Below are 13,764 nucleotides of genomic sequence, written 5' to 3'. Positions count from 1 at the left end.
TGATTCCTTCCATGGCTCATAGTATTCAGAGAGCCTGCATGTTGTATCACCTTTATCTTTTGGTTTATTTGTATTTTATTGGCATTCATAAAGTGCTTTTGACAAAGTGCTGCACACGGGCAGCAATAATACTGTACAATTCAAACTATAGTGGACAAATAAATGCGGCTAAGAGACATTTTAGGGGTCAGTGAAGGATGAAGGAATGTGAAAAAATTTGTTAAGAAACAAAGAAGTGGACTGGCAAGGGGAAAGTGTTCCAGAGGTTTGGGGAAAGAAGAGAGAAAGTGCAAAACTGAGCAGAAGCAAATTTGGGTTTTGGGACAGTGAGAAAGAAGAGGAACAGGGACAGGAGCAGGGGTGTTGCTAGGCCTGGAAAAGACCCGGGGCTATGCTGATGTCGGAGCTGTCAGGACTGGGGGCTAGCCAGCCTTTTGGCTGTAGCTCCTGAGATTCTATCCGGGGCTACAACCAAAAGACCAGGGGCTATAGCCCCCTTAGCCCCCCCCCTAGCAACACCTCTGGACAGGAGGATGAGAGAATGAGAGTAAAGATGAAAAATTGGGAAGGGGAAGACCATAAAGACATTTGTAAACCATGGTGAAGGAAGTGAAAGGAAAGTCAAAAGGAAGGAGTGAAATAGAAAGAAAGGAGGGTGACACAGAGGAGAGGGGTGAGTTGGAAAAGGAGACGCAAGGCTGAGTTAAAGAGAAAACAAAGTAGAGCAATGTGAGAATGTGGAAGGCATACTAGAAGAGACAAGCAATAATCAAGGGGCAGATGATAAGAAAGGACATTAAACGCTTAGTCGTGTGAAAAGAGAGGAATTGGGTATCACAGCAAAGTTAAAAAAGATAAAAGTGACAAGTGTGAATGGCAGTGTTGGAAATGAAAAGATAGATTGAGAGAGAGTAGTCAAAGATTACATCAATGTTATAGGCAGATGGAGAGAAAAGGAGGAGGGGGAAATAGGAAGCCACTTAGAGGAGAAAGGGGGGGTTATGGAAGGAACAAATAGGATCTCTGTTTTTAATAGATCAAGGTGAAGAAAGTGACAGTTCGTCAAGGATTGTATAGCGATAAGGCAGGAAGAGACAGAAGTGTGGAGTGAGTCAGGAAATGAGGAAAAGAAATAGAAGATTTGAGAATCATCACCCTAAAAGTGGTTTGAGTGGTTAAAGGAGTCAATTGAAGAAGAGGGAGGGAGGATATAGAGAGAGAGAAAGGTAAGGGGCAAATAAAAGAACCTTGAGGGACATTGTAAAGTAAAGGGTGAGAAGTAGAAGAGTGTCTACCACAAGAGGCAGGACAGGAGCATTACGAGAAATGAGAATGGACCCACTAAAGCACAGTGGCCAAAGAGTATAGGAAAGCAGGGTGGTCCACCATATGGAAAGCGGCTGGGAAATTGAAGAGTACACGTATGGAAATCTGTTTGCTGTGACATGCAGTAAGGAGGGAATATGATACATGTAATAGAGCTGTTTCCGTGGAGTGAGAAGAGCGAAAGCTAGATTGATAGAGTGGAAGAATGGCATGCTGAGTAAGAAAGGAAGAGACTTGATTATAGACATCTCTTTCAAGGAGTTTAGATAGAAAAGAGATAAGGGAAATGGGTCGAAAGTTGGACAGAAGAGAAGGGTTGAAAGAGTTTCTTAAGAATGGGGATGATAGTTGCATGATTGAAGGAAGTCGGGAAGATAGAGGTAAAGAGGAAGAGATTAAACAGGCAGGTTAGATAAAGTAAGAAGGAAGGGTACACAATTCGTGTCAAAGACGAGGGAAGAGGGTCGAGTGGTGAAGCAGTTGAGTGAGCGCAATAAAGAAGAGAGGCAGAGTAGGTGTCAGTAAGAGAGGCAAAGGAGGAGAGGAGGGAGGAGAGAGGAGAGTTGATCAGAATGGACAGATGGTAATGTAGAAAAAGCCAAGAGTGAAGAGACTTTAGTGGTGAAGTAGTCATTGAAGTCAGTTGATGAGAGAGGAGAAGAGAGAGAGTGGTCAGAAGAATGGGGAATATCATATATTTTAAGATTTGATAGAGGCATCGAGGGTGTGGGGAAGGAGAACAGATGAGCTTGGAAACGTAGCATGCCTTGGCAGAGAGTAGAAGAGAATTGTCAGATGAATGAAGAGCAGTGAGAGAAGAAAGAGTGAGTGATTTTACAGTGGCTTATGGGGCTACTTTCTTTGAGATAGATGTTCTAGTGCATTGAAAATAAGGTGCTCCAAAAGTCATTGAAGAGGTTTCAGTTTACAGGCTTTGGCTGGGATGCAAGGAAGCATTAACAACAGCCAAGATGCAGTTACGTGTATTGCTCAATGAAGCAGCTCTTTCCAGGCAATCCTGGTGGTTTAGCAACAACCACAGCCTATGCTCCTGGCCTACAATGAAGCTCTGGAGGACCTCAGGGTCAGGGTTTCATGAACACCAACATCTTGTTGTGTGTTTCCAGGTCTGTGGCTCAGTGGACTAATGCATCCACTAAAGAGGCCTGTGTTTGACCTCATGGTCAGTGGTTCTAATCCCGAAGGTCCACTCAGCCCTTCATACTTCTGAGGTCGATAAAATGAGTACCATCAAGTTGGGTAACAATAAACATCTGTTATTAGAGACAAGGTGGTTATGTCTTAGGGTTTAGTATTACTCTCCCTTGCACAGCACAGTCTGTCACTAGCATATTGTTCTGGTTTTCCTGGGTCTGCAAGTTCCAAAAACATTTCCATTAAGAGCACAGCATAGAGAGCGGCTTCTTGCTCTTCGTTTCCTGGGTCTGCAAGTTCCAAATGTTCTTCTCTTCACTACAGAGCATCAGCCCTGGCACCTGGCTCTGTGTTTCCTGGGTCTGCAAGATCTTGATCACACTCCCCTCCACAGCACAGCGCTTGGCTTCCGCAGCTCTTCCATTCAAGGTACAACATTCCCAATTTCCATGCCTTTGAAATTGCCTACTTTGAGTCCTTCTTGTGGCTATCCCTTTTCCGTTTTGGCTATTTGACATCTTCTACCATTAATGGATAGGATAGTTTGTACCATTATGGAAGTGCCTGGCAAATGCCTGTCCCAACTCCTGCACAAAAGCCAAAACTGTTGGCATTGCCAATGCTTGTCTGATGTGCTTGCATTCAGGGTCCTCTTTTGAATTCCCATTCTCTACCACGTGACTGTATTATTGCGGTGATGTGCCTGTCAAATTCTCCATCATTCTGCAGGGTGCCTGACCGGCTTGACCCTGAGGTGGATGGAGGTATGGGGGTCAGGTGGTAAGGATGGAGGTAAGGGGCCTGGTTATGTGTGGGAGCCTGCAATCAATCTACATTAGTGGCACAGCCCCTGGTTCATTCTGGGGAGCGTCTGAGCTGCTATGGTGGTGGTGGATCAATGGGAAAAGCAATGGGAGGATGTTTGCTAATTCTGAAAAGTCACATTTTTCTTCTTGTGTACCCGGCCTGGCCTTCTGCCACGAGCCTCTTCGCAAAGTTGTCAAACTGAATATGACTGTCACATTAATGGCGGATGCAGGTCACAACACCATTAACAATACTGTGCATGCGTCATAGCATTCTTTAATGGTGACGTTGCTACACATAACCACCTCAGGATGTCCCCAGGCTGAAATAGCTAGACATCAGTGCATCCAATTCCCCAAAAAGTCCCATTGGGTAGAAGTCCACAATTGTTCGGTGGCAGAGAAATCCCTGGGATCAATACCTCACCCACACAGCAGTGTTTGTGTTATGATCACAATTAAGAATTCAGAATTCAGATGAGCTAGAGAGCAAACACATGAAGGAAAATAAATGCAAAATATGAAGAAAAAAATCGAAATTCGGTTTCCCTGCACTATACGCACATTCATTAAAAGAGTGAATTGCCAAATGAATCCGTCTATCTTTCTAGGATGTTGCCCCGTCATCAGTTCCTGGTCAATGTGATAGTTGTTTTAATAGTGCACATCCACCATTGAAAGGGAGTTGTAGCCCTATTTGCTTGGCCGAAAAGGTGCATTTGTTTCAGAATCCCAGATGCGTGACAGGCACAATCTTGTGTCTGGATCCATAAATCCAGAGACATACTTTGGCCTATCCATCACCTCGACTGTGCAGCAAATGCACCGGCTTAGTGCATGTATGTGGTAACTAGCAGGTGTAATGTGGTGGGGTGTGCCTACAATTTCCTGAGGTAGGCCGGCAGGAGAGTAGTTCGTGAGGTGACTGGTGGAGCCTGGATAGGCAAGGATTCTCACATCCAAATTTGGGCAAATTGTGGGAGGTCGTTCCCAGTTCTGCAAAGTCTAGATTGACTTGCAGGTGGAACGATTGGACTACCTAGCTTTAGTTGTCGCTGCACTTTGTAATTCGAATGTTGACAACCTGTTCTGTAAAAGAGATGTTTGGAAAAGAAGAATGTCAGTTGTGACAATAATATGCTACTCATGTTTTAGATCTAATATTTCGACAAAGCTTTGAAATGGCACTGTAACTGCTTGCATGCACATGCGTTTGTGCACAGGTCGAAATATAGCTCTTCCTGTTAGTGTATTTGATAATAAATAATAATAATTCAGCGCTACGAGCCCTCCGGTCTCTGAGAACTGCTTATTATTACCCACGGATGAAAGGCTGAGTTTGGCCCTGCCGGGATTCGAACCTGCGACAAATGTTAAAGCGGGCGCTCTCCTCGCTGTGCTATCACCGAACAAGGCTGGCAACGAGGGATTTCTCACAAACATGAGGCAAAGAAAAAAATATTCGGATAAATTGTCCCTCGTGCATGCCCAGTCATGGCTCCATTTCTTTGTGATTTACAGAAACGATGGAGAAAATTAAATGACAGAAAATGGGTGACTGATGCCTCACTTCTGTTCATTGTTTTTGTAGCCCATGCTTGTTTTTGTCACAAAGAAATATAGCACTGATTGACTCGGCGAGGACTAATCAGCGTGGTCCATATGTCTCGTGTATAGGCCTAATTCCTGGAGAATGCTCTGTGCGGCAGGAGCTTTCTGTTTTTTTTCGACTTCCTGCACAGATGTTGCTGGAACAGGCTCTTCCATCTGTGGAGGTGGGCGGAAGGGGGCGGTGAGGGGTTAGCCGGAATAATCCCTATTCGTGGAGGATAGCAGGGGGGATTACAGCAATGCCACTGCGGCAAATAACAACATTTGTAATCAGCAGAAACACAGGAGACACAGACAGCAGAATCAGACAGCAGCAAGACAGGTAAGAACAATACCTGCTTGTAGTCTTTCAGCTGTCCCAGAGGCCTTTTGGCTGATGGGTGCTCTCATTGACCTACACTCCCCCCCTCCATGTTTGGGTAGCGTCACTGCATGTGATTTGTGTCTATGTGCTTCACTTTGTGATTGCCCCTTTCATAATGCATGTCATCTTGTACTTGTGTGCTGGCTTTCTGAAACCAGTGGGACTGGGCAGCGGTGTGTCTGCAATGAGTGTGATTGGGTCACCTGGTGGTGCAAATCCAATCAGTTATCACGCACAGAGCTGAGTGATTTTGAAAATGGAGGGAGTGGGGCTGTCATACCATTACACCTGCTCAACAAAAGGAACGTTGAGGCATGTCAATACAAACATTGACCTGATTCAGTTGAAGTACATTAAGACCAGGCATCCACTTTGCAGGGGGCTGGGAAGTATGTAGGCCCACTTCATAAACTAGATGAGCCTGGTTAATGTTGAACAAAAACTTAGCTACCTGGAGCTACTTTTGTCTCCCCAGACAACCTATGCCATTCAGAACTACCTTTGTGACATTAACTTTATGTTTTCTGAAATGGGCCTAAAGGAGCACTTGGACAGAGAACATATAAGACAACCAAAGTAAGATTTTCATTTTATGGTTTTGTACTACTCTGTGTATTATCTCCCCAATCCCCAGAGGTAGCTCCTGTCCCCTGGGCGATGCCTGATACCTCACAGCTGCTTTTAGCTGCTGAATGGAAATCCCTAGTTCGACCCTTGCAGGACAACCACTCCTGTATGTCTTTACTTTCTTAAATGAAAGTCAGGGCTCAGGGCTGGAATCATGTCTCTGTGACAGGGAATCATATAAGAACTCTACCAAAGAGGCCCACCTTCTGATGAACTAGGGCCGGGTGGATACTTCTAACTGAGGCATAAGTGACCTATTCACACGGCTTTGTGGCACACAAGACTGACATGCTCTGGGAAAACGAACTGCCACCTGGACCTGAATGGGTGATTTAATCGCTGTCGCTTTAGCTCGGTTGGCAGTTGTTGGAAAGACTCAGAGAAAAGTTTAGCTGCGGTTCCTTAGTCCCTGGTAGCTTTTAAGTGGTTAGCCTGCTTCTCCTAGTCGGCTAGCAGGTCATGCCAGCAAACCACGGGGCTGTTCTGAGGAAAGAAGTGTGTGTTGGCAGAGTCTGTCTGGTGTCAACAAACCCTACCCTCATCTCCACTCTGATCTATGCCAATTCGCCTACTCCTTGTCGTGAAGCCCTATCCCGTATGATATCTGCAAATGTACTTGGGACCTAAATGTGCTGTTTTTCCTCTTGAAGTGGTTCGATAACTAAGATATCTCAGTGAAAGTATTTTTTTAGTTGAGAAAAATTACATGTATTCATTATATGTTGCCTGTGCTTGTGAAAAGATGTTTCAGTAATAATGCAATGAGCCGATTCATAAAAAAGGTTCCTTATGTGCGGGCAAAAAAGTAGTAATGACATTAATATATTTCTTCGAATGTTTGCCTGCTTCTAAGCACTGTAATTTCTTCCAAATTTGATGGATCTCAATTTATCCGCCTCTAAAGAATGCCTAAAATGGCCACGCATGGATTCAAACTTTACCCATGATACACCATCCTATCCTTCTGTAAGAAAATGATTGCATTTTATGGTACGTCAATATATTAAATGCGAATGTGTAGAGGTATGTGCAGTGTATCCGAAATTCATCACTTCCCCAGAACGGGATGCACTCTTGGATGTGCTCCCCCCATCAGCACAATCTGCTGAATGTGGTCTGCAGTGTTGCCTGCTGTCCAAAGCAGAGGTGGGTCTCTTCAGATCCTCACACCTCCCCATTGCTCACAGGCGGGTGGCATACATTTGTTCGTTTGCACTATTGACATGTAAGCATAGCATTTCCAGTGATGTGCCGATGGGGGCATGGTGTGGGGTATGCCCAATAGTCAGCATGGCTCAGGCACGCCCTTAACCATGTACTGACTCTTCCCAGTGCCCCAGTGTAGCCACATGCCAGGCAACCCCTAGACGTACCATGTGCTCACTCAGCATCCTCAGTGTGAATGTTGCCCAGTGTCTGGCCTTTAGTCATGTCCCCAACACCACCCCGGGCCTGATGTGCCCAATGGGCATGACCCATGTCCATGTCCTAGGCCTGACCCACAGAACCAGTCTGGTTAGTCCGCCCCTTGCTACCCACTGCGTCCACTGGGCATGTCCTGGGACCAGGAACGAGTAGGCACTGTTCCCAGTACCTAGAATTTGACAATGCCCTTTTCTCTTGCCAGAGCTCCAATGAGGATTATATGCATGGTATGCAATCATGTCTATTCTGAACTTTGGCCAGGGCATGGCAATTTATCCAGCTTCCAGGCACCTACTTGATACATGATGTATACACTGGGCAGGGTCCAATGGCTGCTTTTCCGGGAATATTATCAAATGACTTCCCTGGGCACACCCTCCAGATCTTAACAGTAGTCCTGGCCTTCATCCATGTCCAGTGGACTCTTTGCTGGGGCCAAACACATTCTGCATTGTTCCAAGGGCATGTCCTATGCCTAAACCCTGTCTCCTTTCAGAGTCCTAATGTAGTCACTGAGCATGACCACAGTACACACTATGTTAATGACATGACCTTTGGTGATGCCCAGTTACCGCCAAGACATCCCATGTGCCCCACTGGATTGCCTGATGCAGTGCACACCTGTTACTTTGAGGCATGCTCTTTGGCCATGCTCCAGGCACTAGGAGTTGCAGCAGAAGTCAGTGATCAATGAAATAAGCATAGCCGTGGCCTTTTTGCCTGCATTCACACTTGTGATATATGGATTGTATAGGGTTGTCTGAAACAGGTCTGTTAACACATTGAAGCGTTTTATAATTGCACAATCCCATAGGAAAACGTTCTGTGAATCAGGCCTTTAATGTGCCCCAAACGTACTTTCTTTATCACACATAAAATCAACTTTCCAGTTGCTCAAAGGACAATTCTAATGTTTCTTCAGTCTTGTGGTTCATGAATGTCATTTTGCATAGTTGTTAACCCCCCACAAACGTCCTCCAAACTTGTGAGAAAGGTTTTAGGGTTCCATAGACCTCATCATGGGAAACGTGTCTGGATTATATACTATCAGATTCACAAGGCTTCATGAATGCAGTTCTGTGTTTCTCTCTACCGATACATGTAATCTGTTCCTTAGTCACATAAAGTCGGCTATTAAGGTTACAAACAATTATTTTTTGATTGCATGTAAATATATGCTCTTACATCTTATGTTGCTCTTCACGCCCCTATTTCCTAATCATAGTCTGCCCAATTTTATTCTAGCCAAAGACTCAAATGCTTAACCTAAACGATAGTGGTCTGAACATAGATAAAGGTTGAATGACACACTGTGGCCAACTTTGACTCCAGGTCCAGCAATTCAATCACATCAACAAAGTCAGAAAACAAACCCTAGTGCCCTCTTTCTCCAACAGGTGTTGGACACTAATATTCACGACCCCTAAAGAGCGATGGGCACAGGACACTGGCAATGGAAATCTTGGGTGACTGAGCTCATATGGTTAGCACCCATTACACAGCTTAAGACGCACTGAGATAACAGTGGACGTTGCACTGTTCAAACATGGGTAATATATTTTGCATTTGCCATTTTGTATCCAAGACAGCAGACCCTCGTGAATCTTGAGACATACTGAGGCATCATTTGAGCCTGCACCAGTTAAACCGTAAGAATGTATTTTTTGTATAACAGAGAGGAAAGGGTGGTGTTTTATGAATTACTTCTTTTTGATATTATGGACCCCCCCTGTATAGAAATGAAATATTTCAGAAACAGTCATCCAAGTGTTTATTGGCTATACCGAATATAACACACTGGGCATGAACATTTGTTAGTTTCAAATTCTAACAACACTCGTCCCATGGTCTTCTAAATGGAAATTAATTGATTTATTTTAGACAAATGTGCCCTACACAGCTTCCCCACTCCCCACACTCCCCACACTTTAATGAAAAGGATTAATGGTGGCTGCTGCCAACACAATGCCAACACAATGCAATTTAAACAGAGGGGTGGTTTTCTATGGGGAAATAAGTTTGAATGGATTTAATACATTTTGTGAACGCCCCATCTAGCTCTACCCCCCACACCCCTTGACCCACTAATGGAAAGGGATAAAGGCAGGCTGAGCCCACACAATTGATGACTTTGGGATATCTACTTACATGGGATGCTTTGGTCAGGGAAAACAGCAGGGCTCTTCCGAGGACAGCACAGGTCTGGTCAATGGCTTTCAGTCAAGGATTTCCTACTGCACCCAGACTCCTTCTGCTCCTCTGGTTTGGGTCCCAGCTAGTTTCTCTATTTCCCAGTCACTGTCTCCAATGCAAGGATTGAGGCCTCTCTGTTAGTTGTTCCTCGCAAGAGTCCAGCATCAGCTCTCTCCCAGAATAATTCACAAAAAGCACAGTTCTGATGCAAACTTTTATAGCATGGATGACACTGCAATATGGTCATAATTCCCATGATCAGGATTGGCTAGTTTGCTCCATTCACCTGCCCCCGCCACACCCCCTGCCTGCTGATAGGACCAGACATTGAGAGATGTGTACAATGTAGGCTGAGGGAGGAGAATAGATATATCATTTCAAATTGACAAGAATTAGTGCATCTTTTATTATATATATATTACATGGACGCGGGAGCGTCCATGTAGTTATGGTTAAGTTGGTGTTTCAATAGGAAGAGCATTTTTTGGGTGGCTTATAACTTAACTCCCTCTGGATGAATCCTCACCAAACTTTGCAAAAAAAGTATATGGCCCACTCTGAATTTGTTTGCAAAGTTTGGTGAGGATTCGTCCAGGGGGGGAAAAGTTATAGGGGGGTCCCAAAACTTGTGTTTTTTCCTGTAGACATAATGGGAAAAAACTTTGCGCACGGCCACAGGCCAAACCGCTGGACGGATTTACACCAAATTTGCGGCAGGAGTGGGGGCTTGGTCCCAAAAGCGTGCTTTTGCAAATTTGGTGTAAATCCGTCCAGTAGTTTTTTATAAAATGACCAAAACGTAAGGCAAAAAAATTAGTGATATCGGTGTTCGCTTCGCGGACGGACTTCCCTGTTCGCTCCGCGGACAGCACCCCGATTGGCCCATGGCATTGCGTCATGTCCGTGGACATGCGACGTGTTCGCTGATTGGACGGCGAGGGACGTGGAGCGCGTCAGATTTTCTGTGGCGCCCGCCATCTTGTATTCGCCGTCGACCGCGTACAGCGTGGTGAAACGTGGATACAAAATTTTATTTAGTGCCATGTGTTGGTGTGTAAGAGTGTTTGGGGAGGGTGGGGGAGTATGAGATAGGTTCAATGTTTTGTTTTTTTATGTGCTAGACGTTTTTGTTGTGTTCGATTTGTCCGCGGAGAACACAGCTGTTCTCAAAATTTGTAAATAAACTAAATGGTGGGGTGTTTAGAGGACGGAGTATGTGTCATTTTTGTTCGCAAGGAAGGTAAAAATGAGCTATCCACACTCACGGTGTACTTAATTGTTCGTAAATACACAAACTAGGGGTGTCCTCAGGATGCTGTCCGTATTGTAATCTGTCTAGTTGAATGTGTTCTAAGAACACTCGCGGTGTCCCGAAATGGTTGCAATTACACAGAATGGGGGTGTTCTGAGAACGTTGTTTGTATTGTTCGTTGTCAGGGTGAACGTTTTTTAAGACCACTCCTTTTGTCCGCTGATAGTACAATTTCCTATGGGCGTCAACCGACTTTTTGTCCACTAAAGAAACGATAAATCTGGCTGGTGTGCGCCGACATTATGTGATAATCCTATGACTGGCGCTATTGACCTGGCTGACTTGCTTTTGCGACACTAAATCATATCTCCCGCCCCTAAACCTGATATTATCAAAGCATTCATATTCCCCGCCTCTCTCCATGACGTTACAGGGTGCGTCATCAAACGCGCCCAGTCCTCTCCAGTCCTAAGTGACTTTACACAGAACCCGGAAGACAACACATATTATGTCACAACACAGTGCGCCACAATTCGGAATATGAAACTGTGGTTTAAAAGTTAACAGCAGGATTGTACATTTGGTAAAGTACATTTATTTCACATGATATGTTTAGTGAATATTCAGCGATTTGCTATTGTCTCTGCTGTCGATCAGCAAAAGTTTATTTTGAGCCACGCGTTGTTCCTTTGCGGTAGATAGGCTGTTGGTTTATGATAAAAGCAGTAAATGGTCGCTCTGATAATCGGAAGGTTGCTCCAACAACGAGCCATTAGACCACCGTATTGGTTGGTATGTTGTTTGTAGCCGCTAGTACTGCGTAAGGGCATATTGGTCCTTGGCGATTGTCCCATAAAATGGTGAGGGTCATGAAGTTGCATATTTGGACCTGCACCTGACAGTTGAAGACCCCATCCGCTGGAGTCTGTAAATGGTGACATAGACAAAATGGGGCGACATACCTGTTTTAAAAAACATAAATTAGTCTCACCAGCCGACCTTCATTAAAAATCATCATTTTATTTATTAGGGCGTGAAACTATTTGCTATCGAAGATAGTGCAACGGAGTATGTTAATAATAAAATAATAATATTTTCCCATTCATATACCTCTAAGAACCGTGAGGTATCTAAGCGGTGCTTATTATTACCTACGGTGTGTGGTGCTCATTTATCCACCACGGAAGGACGAAAGGCTGAGTTTGGCCTTGCCGGGATTCGAACTTGCGTTCGCAAGCTGTGCACAGATGTCAAAGAGAGTGTTGTACTTGCTGTGCCACTTGACAGGCTACAGTGAAGTGGCACAGCGAGTAGAGCGCTTGACCGCCTATAGACCGGTTAAATTATTTCTATTAATCCACCCTGTGTCGTCTGCCTTTTTCAGAGCCCTCTAAACGACAGGGGATCAATTTGGCGGTGATAGTGCGCGGTAGAAAACATTATGCCACTTTGAACGAACAAGTTCAACTTGAGCGGTCTTTAATGCTACGCTATTGTAATTATATTTGGTATAAAATAATCTAAAGGGTTACTTACAGTACAATTGCAATTTCCATTGTCTACGAGTAGTGCAGTCCCAAAATACGACTCTGCGTGTGCGAACGATCTTTCGCATAGTGATATAATATATAATATATATCATCAATTACATTTGTGATGTCATCTTTGATGTCCTGGGTGTTAGTGTTAGCAGTGCACGGTGGCGCGAGTTATGGTTGCTTATTTTACCATAACTGACGAATTTCAGGGGTTTTTCGGTTTTACTTTGAACCATAACGTCCCTTTAACTAAGTTTTTTCACTGAATATATATATATATATATGTATATATATATATATATATATATCTCAATAAAAAAACGTTATTAAAGGGACGTTATGGTTAAGTTGCACTAATAAAAACCTATGAAATTCAATGAAAAAAACTTTGCTAAAGAGACTTTATGGTTACAAGTAAAACCGAAAAACCTCAGAAATTGACCAGTTATGGTAAACTAAGCAACTATAACTCATACCATCACTGTGCACTGCTAAGACTAACACCCAGGACATCAAAGATGACATCACAAATACATATATATGAGTTATATATTTTACTGCGAATCAGACCATACTAATTTGACTTCAGCACGCCCTTCCTGAGTGGAGCTACTGTTTTGCGCAGTTTTCTGCTGCACCACAATAGCTAAAATTGGGACAGTTCCCCATTTAAACCTGACTTTCATGATCTACCCCTATGCCAACTCTCCCATTGCTCAGGTGTATTTAAATGGGAACAATCATACTTTTCCACATAACTTAAATTATGTACATCACCAAAATTTCATCTTTACAGGGTCCCAAAGGGCCGTTTCTCCTTTTTAATTTGAACACGGGTGGGCTCTCTAGGACACACACTGCTCCTTTTATCAAGGAAGACTGTTTTGATGTTTAATCAATGGCAGGATATAACACGGCTTCAGTAGGTTTAATTTCCCTCAAGACATGTAACCAGTCATCTGGTTTATCTGTGTTTATCTTGACATGTCCTTCTGCTGGGCTTCAAAGCCTTGCTCAGTGCTTCATGTACAGGTTATGTGAAGCTTAACCTCAAGGTTACTTCTGCAGGACATGTTATCAGCAACTTATTGAAATTCAGACATTCTACATGGTAGTCCCAGCTCCAAATGTTCTGGAGTTCAGATTTCAAAGGGTCTTTGTTCAGAGTTAAATGCACTTTTTATGGAGAACCTGACCTTAGAGGTTGTGTCTGTCGTCTGTGTTATCAACACTTGACCACAAATCTGATATGCAGCTTTGTATTTCTTTTTATTTTACTGAACTTACAGACCAGTGCCTATGGTGAACCCAGCCACCAGAGATTCGAGGTTACAATTCCAGATACCCCGCAGCTGCATTAGTGACCTGCATGTTCCTAAAGGAATAACATTTCCCATTGGCCCAGAAATAAGTTCACTCTCTCCCCACAGACAAGCCATAGTTACATCAGGGATCAGTATTCAAATC

The 13,764-nt window shown here is 43.9% G+C and overlaps 1 protein-coding gene across 1 annotated transcript in view; it reads left to right on the top strand.

Moving 5' to 3' along the window:
• Positions 1-5,129: 5,129 nt before the first annotated feature.
• Positions 5,130-13,764, top strand: part of LACTBL1 (lactamase beta like 1) — a 398,761-nt gene continuing 390,126 nt past the window's right edge. Inside the window, exon 1 of the mRNA XM_069610864.1 lies at positions 5,130-5,220. The gene's annotated coding sequence lies outside the window, so the exon portion shown is untranslated. The remainder of the gene's footprint in view (positions 5,221-13,764) is intronic.

This window comes from Ambystoma mexicanum, chromosome 8 (genome assembly GCF_040938575.1).
Source record: "Ambystoma mexicanum isolate Mex_15411 chromosome 8, UKY_AmexF1_1, whole genome shotgun sequence".
In the NCBI taxonomy this organism is placed as follows: domain Eukaryota; kingdom Metazoa; phylum Chordata; class Amphibia; order Caudata; family Ambystomatidae; genus Ambystoma; species Ambystoma mexicanum.
This window is presented reverse-complemented; position numbering and strand designations above follow the sequence as displayed.